This window comes from Lagopus muta, chromosome 5 (assembly GCF_023343835.1).
Source record: "Lagopus muta isolate bLagMut1 chromosome 5, bLagMut1 primary, whole genome shotgun sequence".
NCBI lineage: Eukaryota > Metazoa > Chordata > Aves > Galliformes > Phasianidae > Lagopus > Lagopus muta.
In genome coordinates this window covers 40,591,488-40,609,276 of record NC_064437.1, presented here as the reverse complement: position 1 = coordinate 40,609,276, position 17,789 = coordinate 40,591,488, and the positions used below count along the sequence as shown (strand labels likewise).

Genomic DNA, 17,789 nt, shown 5'->3' with positions numbered 1-17,789 from the left:
AATGTGCAGAATGTATTTGATTTAAAACCATAGCTAGCAGGATTGAAATGATTGTAGCAAAAAAAAAAAAAAAAGAAAAAGCTTGTTGAAGTGTTTGGTTGAAGCTATAACCACAGATGTTATTTGGAAGTCATAGACACCTATAATTTCTATGTCTGCACAATATTTTTAGCCTTTTACTTAGATTTGTTTCAGTGTTAAAATGAAGGTTTAAATGGGATGGGGAGTGAGGCCTTTGCTTCATTACCTTAAACACACTTTAGTGAACATTTGCTTTTATTGTATGTTATTATTTATCATCATTTTTACATTATGTATTCCATCCTATGCAGTGTATGTTCAGTTGACCTGCAACTGCTTTTTGTATTTTAGGTTTGTAGTTTAAAGCTCATCAGGGGGTCTAAAAGGTTTTGATTTTTAAAATGAGTACGTAACTACTGGTTTGACAATGTAGAGGCCTGGCAAATGTTAATTTTACTGCATTTTTTGTTGCAGCAGATTAAAGAAAATTTTTTTTTAAAGAAAATAAAAGTTGATAATGTAGCTAGGAATAGTTGTCTTTTTCTATGAGGCTTGGAGTTCTGCAAGTCCATGCATGACAATGTCTCATCCTCCATTGAAAAGCAAGCTGACAGTTATGTGACATCAGTGCTCTGTGAGGAGTTGCTTTTCCTACTTCATTTTCATTTTGCTGTGCTGGTTGCTCAGGGAAAGGCTTTGCCCCATCCTCTGCTCTTGCTTAAATGATCAGACCTACCAGAGGAGCCCTTCTGCCCATTGTAGCCTCTTATGTGCAGACTGTAATGCTTTTGGATCTGACCTCACATCTCTATTGGTAGATAGTCATATGAGGCAGCAACGTTTTTTTGTGCCATGTGCAGATAAATGCACCTATTGTGACAGGATGCTTACATACATAGAATAATCATTACTTACATCTTAAAGGGTAGTCCTTATGATTTGGAGAACTTCTTTTATATGCCTCAAAACTTTTTTTCCTTCATCTAATAAAACAATCATTTTTCTTGCAAATTTTTCATCAAACCAGAACAGTAAAGCAATTACCATAAATTTATGTGTGTGCATGCACACAAATATAGGACATTGTGGCATTTCTATTTCCCACTTTTGAAGCAGGATAGAACCAAATATGTGAAGTGTAATGCAAAATTAAAATAACGTTAAGGTCTGGAATTCTATAGTAAAAATAAATGTTTCCAAATAATTACCAAACGAATTTTTCTGAGAGAAGTGGGATATGCCTTTTGAGGAGAAATTGAGTTTGAAAGGCACAGCAATGTGATTTATTGTGTGCTCCAGGATAACGAATCACACCAAAATCCTATTTATCTAAACTATTGCTGTTGGCAATTAATCTCAAATAAGGGCATGAAGCATACTGGGAAAGATGAAGTGAGGAAATAGAAAGGTCCCCTATCTACTGTGGGATCTTCTGTAATACCTTTATAGTCCAAAGTATCAGCGAGACGAGATCAGGAGGAGATTTCTCCTTTTCCTACTTTATCCATTTTTGTAATTCATTTGGCTCTTAAAGATCATCTTGGTGGTATCATATTCTTCTTAACTTCACAAGTATACCAACATTTACCTCATACTGCTATCATCAGAAGGGCTGAAAAAAAAATGAGCCATTGTGTAGACAAGGGCAAGATAACTCATCTTGAAGAGTTTCATGTTAGTTAATAGCATTTAAAAGCAATATATGGTAGGTAAATATGTTTAATTGATTGAGGGTTCTTTTGTTTCCCCTCTGGGATGGGAACTTGGACAAAAGGATTTGTTCTCAGTGTAATTATATTGTAATATTGTTAAGTATTTGTTAAAATGAAGAATTGAGAAACTTGTCTCCTGAAACTATTCTTTCAGGATATTTGAGTGATTTATTTAAGACTTGAACTGTGAGATTTTCATCCACAACTGAATATCATATGGCTCAAATTTCTGGGCTACATGACTTATGCTGTAGCAGTTAGAAACACTGCTTGGGATCTACAGGTGAGCTCAGAATTTAAATGTCCACGAAATAAGTACATTTTTTGTTTGTGCCTATTAGTAATTATGATGGATGCAGAATTTGTTTGTTAGGGAAGTCTCTCACAGCAGTTGCAAACCAAATTGTTTGTTACATTTCCCTTCTCCTCATACTTTATCTCCTGTGAAAGTCACTGTTTTAGATTTTATGGCACTGATGAGTAAGTGCTGCTGAGTCAATGCTTGATTAGTTTCCAGCTTGTCCTGTGAGAATATTCTATTTAGATACCAAACAGTGAAATTAAGTTTTCAGAGTATTATGGACTTAATAGAACTGCAGTTAAATTGTGTTGTCATTATGGTGCCATCCCCAAAGTTTCTATGGCCAGTGACGAAAGTTCCCCTCAGAGTGGCTGCCACATCCTTCTGCCACAGTGCAGCAGTCTCTTCATTTTCATTACTTTTTGTAGCAGTGTAATGTTTTAGCCATACCATCATGGACTCTCATTAATGCCTATCTGAAACTATTTTGAGGAGAAATTGTGTAAAAATGGACTGGTCAAGAGAGATTTTCTTTTGTCAAGAAAACATGAAAGGCTTACTGTAACTGTATGTTCTGTGCATTTATATTATCTAATGATGCATATTGATTTCATTATTAAAAAACTGAAATTTTTGTGACATGGAACAGAACAGCTTTCCTTAGTTTGCCAAATGAAAGCTTTGGAAATTATGATTAGGTGATATTTATGTATGCTTTCTTATGTTAAAGACCCAATCATTTAATTTAATTGATTCAAGTGTCTTTTTTTAATATTGATGTAAACTCTTCACAGCTCCTTGCACTTTGTACTCATCACACCTTTTCCACACTTGTGAAAGGGCAGATGAGCTCAAAATATGCATATGGCTTTTATAAAATGCCTAGCACCTGCACAGTATTTTGAGATTTTAGACCTGATTCACATGTTGAGTGGCTCCTCGTTATTGGGACTTGTACCTGGGGGAGAATACAACTTCATTTTTCTTCCTATTCTTTAATCTTATTATTTGTTTTTGCCTAATGAAAAAACATAGCCAATTATTGATTTCACAGAGCTCCAGCTGTTGCTGGAAGAACTGTCAGGGCTAAGGGTCCTAACTTTCATTAGAGGAGCTTTGAGAGAAAACACAAGCTGCATCTGTATTAGTGAGTGCAACTGGAGCAGATGTGTAGAGGGAAACAGTTGGTGAGGAGGACCTAGAGTCTGCGTTGTGCATATTTTCTTTCAGATCATGTCTGATCTTGCGGAAGGAGCACTAGCAGCATTGGAAGCATTCCTGGAGCACATCCTCTGATTTAGTTTCTTGCAAAAGGAGAGCAGTTTCTTTGCTTTCAGACCACTATACAGTGCCAGCCAAAAATGTGATGAGTTTGGCTCCTGAAGTGCTTGTCTCATCAGTCTAAGATGTTAGTGTAGACAGACTGAGAGCTGTGTATGTTCAGATGGATGAGGTGGAAGTTCCCTGCCATTTAAACTCTGGAGTTTGTCAGATGTACTGAAATTATTTTTCCTCAGCCAGTACTGTAATTTACAGCTACAATTAAATAAAAGCAAGGATGACTACCTCTCAGAGTAGGTATAAGGTGAGCACAGATAAAGAGAGCAACAGATAATGCAAATGAGCTATGTTTCTGGTAGTGGATGAGCGTCACAATTCTCATTCCTTCCAGGCTATGATTGTTTTCAAACAGGAGCATCTTACTTGTCTTAAATGTTTGCTGTAATCTGCCTGAAAGCTACAAAACTTTCTGTAAACAAAAGATATTAAAATTCACTGGAAAAGTCATCAGTTCCCCTTCACCCAGACTTCTATATAATCCTAAAATTCTCTGAAAAAGTGTTATAGCATTAAAGGGTGTGATATTTGGCATCTGCTTTTCCTCAGGAATATTTTAATGATTAAGGCTTGTTATTCATCTCCTAAAATGCCAGAGAGTAGAAATGCATTTTATACTGAGATATTTCTGGAAAAACAGAGTCAGAAAGCAGCTGGAGCACATTTCACCTTTATTGAGGACTTCAGTAAATGAATAGAATAGTGCCACAAAAATCTTTTCTGACTCTTTTCAGAAAAGAAGATTCACTGTGAAACCATAGCTGTGACCTTAAGCATTCTGTGCCCTAAATGGTTCTTTACAACAAATGTGTGTCTAAGGTAGTCTTTCACAGGAGGACTCTGACAAGATTACAAGACTTCTAGGTTCTCTAGTAGCAGTTCTATTCCTTATATCAGAATTCTGTTGTTAGAAAGAGATCTTCTAGAGGCAAAGAACAGGTCTGTGTATCTACCTATAGGTATTTGTTTGGTCAAATTTTATGATGACTGAAATCTCTGCTTCCAGAATCCCAGGACATATGCCTAAAAAATAGCTCACTGAGCATTTATAGTATACATTAAAATTAAATTTGGTATAGCATCTGTCGGAGTACTGAAGTTTCCCATTATTCAAAGTATGTAACCAGGGATGCTGTTTTGTATGTGCATTAGTTAAGCAAACCTGGGGAAGATGTAGTCTAAATGCAAAGGTGATCGCTGTGAGATAGCATCAGATGTAACCTAGGGAAAATGATATCTTAACTAAGGACAAAGACTTGTGGAATGATGCTTTGCTGAATCCAGCTTATGAGCTCTATATAAAGGGCTCTAGTACTGGTTTCTACCAGTACAGATATAGATGTAGTTTTTTTTTTTTCCTTAAGTTTTGTGTGCTAAAAAATCCAAGCTGGAAACTTCCTTTCATCCTTTCCAGTGATTATTATACAAGTTCTTCTCCACGACAGAAGTTCACTTCAAATCTCTTCCTTAAGTATGACTCAGCAAAATTAGATATTATCCAAGATAAGCTGCTGCCCAGGGAGGTGGTCAAGCTGCCTAGGGTGTCTGTGGATGCTCCTGGAGATGTTCAAGGCCAGGTTGGATGGGGTCCTGAGCAACCTGATCTAGTGCTTGATCTAGTGGCAGCCCTGTCTGCAGTGGGGTGAGGGCTGGATCTTTGAGGACCCTTCCAACCTAAGCCATTCTACAATTGGGTGATAAGTTCTTACTTGTGTCTGTTATAGTGATGTAAATACCCCTTTTTCTTTATGGAAAGTTGGCTGAATTGACATGTTTAGGATCAGATTTACTATTTTGACAGCTGTATTGTTTTACGACTTCATATTAAGGTTGAAGTTGATGAATACATTCAAATCGTTTTTCCCTGCTGTTATTTCCAGTGGGATGAGCACATTCTTAACAGACAAGATTTCATTTCTTTATGCATGACCTTGTATTTCCCATCAATTTCAATCTTCTTTCTAGCTCCTGCAGTCTTCTCTGACATTTCTCTTTCAGTGTAAACTCCCATCCACTGCTATTGATAATGTTTCGTAAATTTGTTTATCAGCAAATTTCATTAGCATAATTTTACTTTACTGTAAATAAAAATAGAGATAAAATAGAGATAAAATAAAATCTTCTACTAGCCCCTTACTTTCTTTTCAGTCACTGATATTTTGCTTCTCTTTTAACTAATCAGTCACAGAATTCTCCTTGCTAATCTTTCTGTCTTGACCAAAACTAATAGTTCTTTCGAGCAGTAGAGCAGATGCTGTGTCAAAGTCTGAATTAGAACTTTGGCTCAGAATAGTAGTATCCTTTCAAGGGAAGAAGTTACAGAGATGAAATATAGAATTAGTGAGGAAAAGCCTTAAATATCCTTATAGGTCAGTAAAGGGAAGCACAAGATTGTGGTCACATTACAAATGTGTATAGGTAATATGACATAGGTAAATGCCAGAGAATAAAGGGACAAGGAAAGCTGGCAGAAGGCTTTTGAAATACATGGAACTGTAGAGCTTTCAAAGCTTGCAAAAATCCAACTGCATACGAGCCTGTTTTAAATCCTATGGGTGCAATTCTTTTTGTTAGAGCCTTGTCTAAGCAACCTAACATCAAGCACCTGTTTTTGGAATGTTTTTTGGAATGTTGAATCATTATTTCTATGATTCCATTTTTCAAAAACATATGGCTGTACCAGTACAAAAGGCTTCCTCCACCTGAAGCAAATGTCAGAGTTGCTAGGGGCTCCCAGAGCTGCTTTGCTGTTTTAAGGCTACTACTGCTTGCAGTGAACCATAAATAGCACTTAAAATTATACCTCCAGCTGGAAGCCTTCATGCAGTCTTCCTTCTCTGAGTTTTAAAATCTCTCCAGAGGGCACCATTGTCTCAATTTGCATCTGAAAATCTAATAAGCATGAGTTTCTTTCACTGATCTGGGGGTGATCTATACAAAGGAAGAGAAAGTAATAGCAAAGACATTTTCATCAGGCTTCTCCTGGGATAAGGGAATTAGTGGACATTTCATGAGCCTGAATGCAAGTAACCTTAAGTGGAAGAACTCCGGTGTTTAAAATGCTGCCATTATGTCACCTCACAGAGGATGAATTTTTTTTAAAGGTAGAAACCTTTAACAGATTCTTACTGTTTTATTTTACTATTAACGTAATAACAACTATGATGGAACTTTGTTCCTAAAGTTGGCTCAATCTGGTAGTGGGCATGAATTATATCTTCTTTTTGTCTTCTACTCCTAATTTGTTTGAGCTTCCTTTACAGCGCCCATTAGGAAAATGAATAAACAAAGATATGCATATGATTACTTAATAGTACTTCAGATGTTGAATAAAATCTGAAAGATAGAAATATAATCTCTTAGATAATAATCTATTAGAATATATTCTATTACATATTATATAATAATATATAATATATATAATATATATTATAATAATCTATTAAAAGTCCAACTTAAGTGAATGTTCAAGGAAACATGAGCAAGTTGTAAAATATTTTGATATACAGCAGAACTGTCCTTCTCACACTCTAGCAATGAAATATTAGAGAGTAATGTGACATAAAGTTAAGCTTTTAGCGCAGTCATATCCTTACTACATCCTGTTGTTGCTAGTTCTAGTTGTTTCCTTTTTCCCCTGTTTGCTGTGTCCACTACAGGAATATTACTTTCTGACAGCAGGAGGAGAAGGCAGCATTCTGGGAACACATGAAGGGGATTAGTTAATTTTCCAGTACTCAAATTCTTGGCTGCCACCTTCTTCCATTAGGCAGAAATATGATGAGCTCCAATTTATGCCTGCACAAAGATGCTGAAATGTCTGCGATCAATTATTAAATCTGTAGAGTCAGGTTTTATGCCATTGTAAACATTTCACTAATTATGTTCACATCTCTGAAAGATTTTGGCTATTTTTGCTAGTTCTTTTGCTAGTTCTCTTTTCTTACATCAGCATGATAAGCTGTAGCATCCGGTTATCGCAGTCACAAAATCATAGGGGTTGGAAGAGACCTGTACAGATTGAGTCCAATGCCCCTGCTGAAACAGGCTTTCTACAGTAGGTTGAATAGGCAGGTGTTCAGGTGGATCTTGAATATTTCCAGAGAAGGAGGCTCCACAACCTTCTGGACAGCCTGTGCCAGTGCTCTGTTGCCCTCACTGTTAAGAGGTTCTCCTGTATATTGGTGTGGAACTTCCTATGTTCCAGTTTTTGGCTATTGCCCTTTGTCCTATCGCTATAAGTCACTGGAAATGATTCTGTGATTCTGTGAGAAGAGTCTGACCTTGTCCAATTGCCTCCCATCTTGTTACTGTGAGAATATACTATAATATATCTTAATCTCAGAATTGTTTTAAAGCTAATGAAAACTAGTGATTATTGCTGTGAGAGAGGCCTGTGCTGTGCAAGCTGTCAGAAGAGCGACAGTCCAGTCAGTCATCTGAAATAAGTAATGCTTATCAAGAATTTCAGTATCTTCTAATGCCATTGACAGACTAGGATGACCAAAGTGTAAGCAGTAAGATAAGAAGTGGCATAAAGTAGTGATGGACCACTGTTCTCAGTAAGATAGCTTACTCAAGATCTGAAATTGTGCGGTGCTAAAAACTGTGGAATGGTTGATAAAATTGAAGATGTTAGTAATTCTGCATACAGGTTAGAAAGTAATGTTTTACCAAGTACTTTCTCTAGGCAACTGAGGCATTTGTCTTCCTGAATTTTCAATGTTTCTGCCTGATTTTGAGCTTGATTATGTTATAATTAGCCTGAAATACATTCATTGCCTTCGGTGCAGTTATGTTGTCCTTGTTTTTTAGTGCCTGAGAAAATAATAAAGCTAAATGCTGGTAACTGGTTTTGGAATAAAATTAGGAGCATTACAGAAGCTGTATTTTTATGATGATTGTTAATTGTAGAGGTTGCTCCAATGGCTTGCTTGGCACTTACTGGAAGTTGTTTACTAGCAGACAGGATTATAGAATTATCTGGATGATACAGAGTGCAACACCTATTTAATTTGTCTAATTTTTTGAACTCGTTAGTCAAACACCTCTTAAAACTATGATTAACAGCAAGGCAGTGATTTTACTGCAAAGGCATACACTGAGCAAGAAGACCATTGATTTTATTTTTTTTTCTCCCCTCAATGAGCCTGCTAATGTAATGGAAGATTAAACTAATGAAAATTTGTCAAATTCATGGGCTGTTGGGCTGTTTGTGAGGAGGGGGGGGAAGCATTTTTGCCAGGTCATACCTTCTTTAAAAATGGGCAGGGAGGATGTTTCAGGAGGAGTCCAGAGATTTGGTACCTCAAAGCAGCAGTGAACTGGATCCTGTCACTTACAAAATGCGGATAAATGTACATTATTCCTTTTCCAGACAAGCTATATCATTTGTTGAGAACTACCCAACTCTAAATATTCACCCATTCCCATTCTTCTCCAAGTCTTTGATACTGAAGATATAACTTACTGGGTTCCCAGAATTTTGGATGCAAGACAGTTCAAGTGAGCTTTTATGGGCGTACATTAAATGGGGCTTTTAAATGGAAAATGAACAGTGCTAAAGTATGATACTTGCCATCTGAAGTACACTTGACTATGTGTTGGTAAATATTAGGCAAGTCCTGTGAATTTTCTGTTCTAGAGCAGAACTGGAATCCTCCATATAGGAGGAAGAGCCTGAAAACAACATGAGACTGCTTGTAAGAGGTTTTTGATGTTTGCACTGGGTAGATGTGTGAAAACCAAACTTGAGTGAATTGGTCTTTGGAGTCCTCTCAATGTTTACTTTTTTTTCCTCCTCCTGATAGAAATTAAAATTGTTTCTTTGTGATAGCATGAGAATTAAGGGACTCCTTCCCTTTGCAGTATTTTCAGAATTGCCATTTAGCTTGAATCATGTTATTACTCATGGAAACAGGCATAACTGAAGAGAAAAGCTTACTGGAAACATCTTTGCCCCTGTTGTTATATCGTGTTAAGTAAAATGAATAGAAAAGCTTTCTTAACCTAATACTTAACGTGTTTTGAGTCTTTAGCTTCTACTGGCATATTTCAGGTGTCTTCTACTGATCCGCATTACTTTTTTTTCATGTCATCCTTAACATTGTCAAGTCAAAATTGAACTGTATCTGTTGAAGATGGAATTTTGCATGCTTTTTTTTTTTTTTTTTTTTTTTTTTTTTTTTTTTTTTTCTTGCAATGAAAATACATTTAGACCCTGGAATTTTTCATCCTTAGAGACCAAGTGGAAGAGCATAGTACAAATGAGATATTTAGTTTCAGTTTTCCAAGATATTGTTCCCAAAATCGATCATGATGTGCAGGCTGAAAAACTGTTCCTGAACAGATTTTGATGGTATTCATTTTCTTTTGGAAATAGGAAGTGCTAAGTGATGTTAAGAATCAGTTTATAAAGTTCACAGCACTGACTGAGCTAATTAAGATTTCTTTCACTCTGATGCTGAGAGAACAGCAGGTCAGTAGATGCCTTGCTGTCCTAGATGCCACAAATATTTAAAAAAAAAAAAAAAAAAATCAGGGGTGCTTTTTACTCCACACTTGACTTCAGTAAGGTTAAATGGCTCCACTTTCATTCTTATCACCACATTTGTCATTGATGATAGCGAAATGTGGTTTGAGCTGGTTTTGCACAAATATCAATTTCATTTACGTATGGAAGAAAAATCTTCCATGTCTGTCCTATTGAACAAAACTGTATTGTATGGAGACTGTTTCCTAAGTTCTAGGAAACATTAAAAAGCAACACAGATTACATAATGTAATTTATATCTGTACAATCACTGTATTATTTGACATGTTAAAATCTGATAATGACTGGCTGTCAGCATTTTGTGGGAAGCATTCAGAAGCATTCAAATTCATCAACATGACTATCTAAAATCCCAATATCAACTTTGGGAAAAATAGAGATTAGGAATTAATTTGTTTATAAGATTTTTTTAAAATAATGTCTCCTTTATTTTGGAATTTTTACTTTGGCTTACTTTCACTCTTTTTATGTAGCCAAGACAACGTAGCTTGAATTAAGAATTTAGTAACATACATTGGCAAAAAGAGTGAATTATATGTTGGCAAAATGTTTGGAGATGGGAGAATCATATTTTTACAAAGGTAGCAGATATATTTGAAACAACACTCATACTGTTTGTGTGCTGTTAAGTTGCAAGGAGGAGGTTAATTGTACTGGTTTGGCACAAACTGAAGAAGTAGAAATTGAGGCTTAGAAAATACCTATGAAGAAAGAAAGAGCTGGGTATCCTTAGTCTAGAAAAGAGAAGATTAGATATGGATGAAACAGTTCTTCAATATGTAAAATACTGTTGGATTTAATACATTCAGAAGAAGGTATGTTCTAGCCATTTAATTCCTTGAAGTAAAAGTGCTGGAATTCAATGCTAAAAAAAAAAAAAAAACAAAAAAAAAACCTGAGATAAGGAGATGCTGCAAACTTAAGGATGTGAAATGCAAATAAACAAATACATAGTAATAAAAATTTTCTTTGTTTCCATTTTAGTGTCCTGCTTCTGAAATTCATATGACTACATTTGGAGGTTGTGTCCAAGAAATTTTTTTAACTAAAGGTCCTTGTTCGTTGAGTGGATGCCTGATTGCCTCTGATTGAATTCCGAAACAATAGCTTAGAATTTAGATGGAGATAGTTGATGTCAAGATGGCCTGAGTATCACACTTAGTTTTCTGATCTCTTCAACGTGTATACTGTCACTATTACATACAACACAGCTCACTGTTATTTCATTTATGCAAGATCAAAACCAGACAGATCACGTCCTTGTATCATAGCTTTCATATAATTAGCAGAGTGAAATTATTTCCTGCAAAGCCTAACGGATGCAAGTCATCAGAAGATGAAGTTATGAGGAGTGGAATTTCAATGGATATATAGCTTCAAATACCTCAAGCAGTACTTCAGTTATTTCTAAGAATTTAAATAACCTTACATCCCCTGTTAAGCAGCAGAGCTCCACTAATATCAAGAAAGCTGTCTTAATCTAAACTTGCTGAGGTTATGCCTATGAATCTTTAGAGAGAAACAGAAATAGTTACAGTCTTTCTAAATTTTCTTTTGAGTAAATGTTTCTTGTCAGTGCAGTGCAGCTCCTTATCTTATGCATTTGGGTGTCTTGTAATGTAAATTGTGTTTCTTGGGTTCTTTTTCACAAAGGCAGGTGCTAGGGGAAAAGGTAACAAATAGATGTATGCAGCATATAGATCTGATGGGGCTGAATTAGGGTTTAGGTCCAGCTCTGTTGCCTATATAAACCAGTAGAACTTCTCCTGTGCTGCCCTATCTTAAAGATCACTTTTAAATTGGGATATTAAAATAGAACCATCTCTTTCCACCGTTGGGTCCAGCTGTTGTATGTGTGAGTTATGGTCTTCAGTAACGATGTCTCTCTTACAAACAAGTCTGTGTTATGGTTCTAAGATTGTGTTAGAGTAAATACAGTCACACTGAGCAAAGAACTAATACTTTTAAGTATTACTTCTCTAATAATAATTTTAAGTGTTGGTGACTCATCCACAGTAATTTAGCAGGTGGCTGCCTACAATTTCCCGGTGCCATCAATCTCCTAGGTCCTAGGTCCTATTTCCTGCCTTCATATGTATGGAGGAGGAAATTATACACTGTGAATTTCTGATGATGGAGATGATATGTAGCCTTTGTATAGTGTTTTTTACCTTCAGGGCAGTTTACAAGTATAACTTAATGTTTTAATTCTTTATGTTTTAATTCTTCTAATGAAGAAGAATTTATGAATTTGTTTTAATAATTCTAATGTTTTAATTCTTCCCAGTTCATATGCTGAACTTAATGTTCAGCATCCACTTCAAAGTTAGTAAGTATTGCTATCCCTTTTTTATAGTATGGGGAATTGAAGCGAAGGAGTTAGCACAGCTTCACAAGACTTTGGAAGGAATCATGTCAATAATTTGCCTAGATTTTATTCATCATTTCATGTTTCTTTATTTATCCCATTGTTTCCTGGTGTGAGTATTGAACAATGTGTAACATCAGAGTGTGCTGATATTAGGTAAACAATTGCAAGTGGTACATGTTTTAGAAATTCATAAGCTAAGAATTTTAAAACTTCTGATTCATAAGACAGTACGAGGTAAAGACATTCACATTGTTTTACATGCTAGTACAGCTGTGGAGAATGGCTGTAAATCAAATATGCAACTTTGTCTGTCCATAAAAAGAGAAAAAGGATAGATGTATAGTTACAAAAGAAGAACTGAAGAGGCTTTCTGTTTCAAATCTAAAATAAGTGGTTTCTTTGTATTTTTTTTTCTTTAATTCCTGAACACTTCTAGAAATAAGCTTGTGATTTCTGACTAAGGATTTATGTTTAGAAAAATAAGTGTTTGGCTTAATGAACTGTTAACTTGTGGTGATAAGCATCCTTTTGTAGAATTTAGGAGTAACGACCTTTCTTAATGCTTTCTTCTTTTATGGTTAATATGATGAGCATAGACTCAAAATACTTCCAATTTTTCGATATGGTTTTAGGTCACTATAAGTATTTGAGTCCTTTTGGCCTTATGTGAAAAAAAATAAAAATAAAAAAATTACGACTTGATCTAGTAATTACTTAAATTCATTCTTACATCTGTATGAAAGGTTGGTTATTGTGGAAGTAAATGTAGTTTTTTTTTCTCCACTTTAAATATATTTTTATTTTTGTGGGCAATTCTTTAGATGTACTGGTCTTTATCAGATCTTACATCAGTACGCACCAAAAGCTTAAAAATCTGGAAAAGTTGACAACACAGCAAACAGGCATAACATGCTAAAGTGAGGAGTACAAAGATCAACTCTGTTACCCAGCAAAGAGTACTCATTTTTCAGTATCAATGAAATCTGTCTTTATAGTAATGAGCATCCAAATGCGTACTTTGAAGACAACTAACGCACATTCCTTTTGCAAACTTAGCAACTACTGCTAAAGTATTTGTGGAAAGCTCAGCATTACCAGTTGCTGGGGAGCTGAGGAAGACTTTCCTGCCTCGGAGGGACAAGTTACTTCTCTTCAATTCTGTTGCATCTCATGAGCTGAATAGCCCACTGCATCTTTCCTTCAGTGTGAATATTTATACAGTTTCTCTCGCGTATTCTCTTCCCTGTGATCTCAATATTTGTAAGAACTATTTTTAAGACTTCTTTCCTCTACAAAATTAAGCCAAAATAGGGCAACTTGTTAAAAAGTAGCAAGAAAGGAGGCAGAATGACATATGCACAGATATAAGCATTCAAAGCCATTGTGATTTCCTGAAGAAATAATGCTTAGGAGACAGGCAGAAAACTTCAGCTCAAACAGCTCCGCTTCTCTAAATATTATTCCTTTCTCCCAGCACTTTTGAGAGCATTACAGAAGATGTGATAAGTAAAGACAACTTTAATACAGCTGTTTACTAAAGCTCTTGGGGAAAGTCTAGCAAAATATGCTTTCATAAATAAAACAGAGTTAATTAAGAACCACTTGAAAAGATAGCACAGGGGAAAGTTGGGAGAAAATTACCATGTAATGTGAATGGTGGTTAGCAGAAGCATAATTCTAGCTGAAATGAGCCAGATATCTTACTGGGAGCTTGATTCATCCATTCCTCCTCATGTTGGTTAGCATCTTATTAAACAAATGATGCCATTAAAATTGATGGAACTGCTTGGCAATAATAATGGCAGCAGAATAAGGCTTTCTCTATGCAAGTCGCAGCTAGAAATGTGATAAATGTCTGATAAAGTTAAAGAGAAGGATACTGTGTGAATGCAACAAAAGATAATTTTAATATACATGTTTATTTTTCAGAAGTCAGAAGCAAGTAATCTTATATGAAATGTGGAGGGACAGTGGTAATCTGTAACACAGTAAGCAAACAACACATTTTCTAAATAAGATTTTATGTGGCATAGTTACAAAAGTAAAACAAACCTGATCCTTGAGAATAGAGTGTCAAAATGTGGTCACTAGACTCTTAGCCTGTGCCAAAGGACATAAGTGGCAACTCTTAATGGTGATTGCTCTTAGTAAACAGTTTGGTTTGAATCCATTTCTAAGTGGTCAGATGCTGAGCTGCATGATTCCCGTGAAGGTGTTTGAGAACTGGTTTTGTTTTTCCAAAGTGGCATGGTGGTTGAATGATGATGTCATGGATGCCATGAAGTCTCTGGATAAATAGGCCAGTAATGAGAATTAGTTACTTTTGATTTTATTTTTTTTTTTTTAAACTGCACTGGGGAAATAAAGCACATCTTTGGAGGCTTTAGAGAGGCTTTCCTTAAGGTTTTCTGTGGTTGGAACTACTTTGTCATTTCTAACAGAACAGTTCTCTCAGTGTCTTGTAATACCTTCTGGTTGGTTTTTGTATATGTTTCATTCATGAGGGATGTGCCTGGCTAATACTGTCTGTGTTAGATTTGCATTTTATGATGTAAGATATGCAGTCTACAGTCATTTTTTTTATCAGATCTCCTCATGAACTGGCTAATTCTACCTTAGTGCTATAGTTCTTGACAGCTGGAGGTTACTCTTTAGGAAGTAAAAATAAATTACTAGCCCTATTTGCCTGGTTGTTCAGGGAAAGACAGCTATTAAGACATTGTCACACGTGTGTACATGCTGCCATTAGAACTATTCTCCTCAGAGCTTTTCTGACGCCTTTGAGCTGTGGAAGAGCTGCATGGTGCACTACACAGAAACCTGCAAATTCTCAAATTCACGTTCATGAGGTGGGCTGTTTATTTAATTCAGATAAATGCTGTCTGTTATCCTTACGTTTAATCAAATACGCTTGTTAAAAATCTTTGTTTTGAAAATCAATCTGTAATTTCTGTCACAGTTACGTTTTTTTCTGATCCCATTTTATGTCCATATTCCCCTGTCTTTCCACTCAAGAATGGTGGAAAGTTCCATGATATCCCTGTGACCCTTAAGTGGTGTTTCAAGTTAGCTTTTAAGAAAATTATATATAGCACAAGTATATAAATTCTTCCCAATCACATGTATTTACACACAGTATTACAACATAGACATCGCTAAACCACTTTCCGTGCTTTAAACAGTTACTGCTACGTTCATTCCTTGCTACCAAATGCAATGCTGTATTAGCAGCCTCCACACTGAGCTGCCTGTGCACCTTGAGCTGCCTTGACACACCCTAAACAATCAAAACAATGTCATGCCATTTTTTTTTTTTCAGTACTGCTGCCTACACAAAGCAAGTATTTGGTTGGGAAGGACCAATGGATGTGGTGTCTTTATATATCTTCCCCATGGGATAGGCTTGCTTGTAGGGGGGCGTAATTTCTCTACTATGCAAATTGTAAGGAGATCATTTGAAGAATAGCTTTTATTCAAACAAGGCATTTGAATTTAGTTTAGGATTTTACAGAGGCCTTTTCAAATTTTGCCACCAGGGTTTGTTTTTCTTCCTGCTTTTTTTTCTTACCTCTTTCAGTACTCAAGGAAGAATTAATAAAAAATATAGTAGTGACAGTGTATGATATAATGTTGTGAGGTCTCATTTCAGAACAGTTTGGGATTTTTTGTACAGAAGACTGCTTTGGGGCTCTGTATGACAGACATCACACTAGTTGTATAAAGGTTGTCTTTTAAAGCTTTAATACTAATAAATGGCTAATGTAATTTTTTTTTTTTTTTTTTTTTTTTTTCACAGGAATACATATTTTTAATCTACTTGTAATTTAATAGCATTAACTTGTGGTTTCAAGATTGTCGGGGCAACGAATCTTGAAATATAATACTTAAAGTTGCCATTTCTAAAGATAAGGACATGCCTTGAAAAAATGAATTTATATTTGATATAACTGAGATGCAGGAAAGTAAGAAACTGTTATCCTTTCATCATGTTTCTTGGTACTCTGCGTAAAGGACAGTCTGTGGTGCATAAGCTTAATTTATCCTGGAAGGTGGAATGAGCTTGGCCCCTAATAATTAGTGTAGGTGGATTTTAAATGAGCTTGATGACATCATAGCTGGCTACTTCTGCTTCTCTATATTTCTGAGGCATTTTTATTACTCATTGTGCTGAATACATCATTTGTAGTTTGTTGGCACTGTTTCCATGCTTAGTGGTTTAGGTTTTCTTTATTGGAATAAATGGTGATTTTGTTTGTGGATCCAGGAGAAGGAAGCTTTTATTATTTGGTCTTGGATTTACGTGCTTTGGCTCTCTCCAGCCTGTTGACAACTGCCCACCTGTCTCTGTCTCACACACTTACCTGTTTGCTTTCTCATGCACAAATTTATAGTTTTCCACTTGCTTTTCTACTTACACTGATAAATACGCAATCCGTAACAGTATTTTAACCCCATACTGATTACCATTTCTAATAAGTTAAAACAGGAACTATTGAAAGATGTATAACCTCAGATAAATTGTGGTTTTTATGTATGACTTCCAAGAAACATATGTATTTCTTGAAAGCATCTGGCAGCTCAAAAGCCCAGATGAAACTGAATGTAAGTTGCACTTAGCTATGACTTGCGTTTGTTTCAGTGCTTAACAGTGGTCTCCCTCAGAAGAGGTTTCTGCTACTGCACCTAAATGTTCATTGCAAGTTACTGACTTTTTTCTTTTTTTTCCTCAATTATTATTGATAATGTTGATCATTAATTTTTAAATTACATTTTTTAAAATCAAGTGGGGAATTATTCTTATTCTCTTGTTCCTTCAATATTTTCCAAATTAAACCAATTGCACTAATCACAACTAGTGTTAACAATATTCCTTCTGATTTTCCTTTTCTTATCTGTTTTGCCTTTTTCTTTATTTTCCTTAAAATGCATTATCTGCAACTGCATGCAGTGTATCAGCTCAGGCTGATTGGAGTAAAATTCTGCTAGACATCTCATGCTTTATATAAGATATCCTGGAGCTAACATTAATTGCTTATCGTATGTGAAGGTAGCTGGTATCTGTTCTTTTCTCTCCAATCCATTTTTTTTTTCAAATGTAATCATTCTTCTTGAGTACTATTTGCCAGCAGCTATATTCTCAGCTCTTCTTGAAAATCTTTTTCTCATAAATGTAAGTGTGTAGGCTAATTGAAACAGTGGAGCAGAATTTTGAAAAGAGATGCTTCCATTCATCTGTAGTTCTGAAGAAATGTAATTAAGTAACCAATGATACAGCATCCTATACATAATAAATTCTAGTGACCTATTTGCACAGTATTTGTACACCACAGATTTCATTTTGATGTCACTAACCCTTTATCTGACCCTTATTTCAGATGTCTTGAAATTCTTCTGGGTTAATTATTAGTGAGAATCTTAGAATTTCAGAAGTATTTGTTATACCAATCACTTTTAGTTCTATTCCTTGGCTTATCAGAATCTTTTTTTTTTTTT

At 35.5% G+C, this 17,789-nt stretch overlaps 2 protein-coding genes across 8 annotated transcripts in view; one reads left to right on the top strand and one right to left on the bottom strand.

The window, feature by feature from the left end:
* CTNNA3 (catenin alpha 3) overlaps positions 1 to 17,789 on the top strand; it is a 416,441-nt gene that overhangs the window by 139,675 nt on the left and 258,977 nt on the right. The window lies entirely within an intron of this gene.
* The window catches only part of LRRTM3 (leucine rich repeat transmembrane neuronal 3), an 81,972-nt gene that overhangs the window by 30,116 nt on the left and 34,067 nt on the right, over positions 1 to 17,789 (bottom strand). The gene's annotated exons all lie outside the window — the stretch shown is intronic.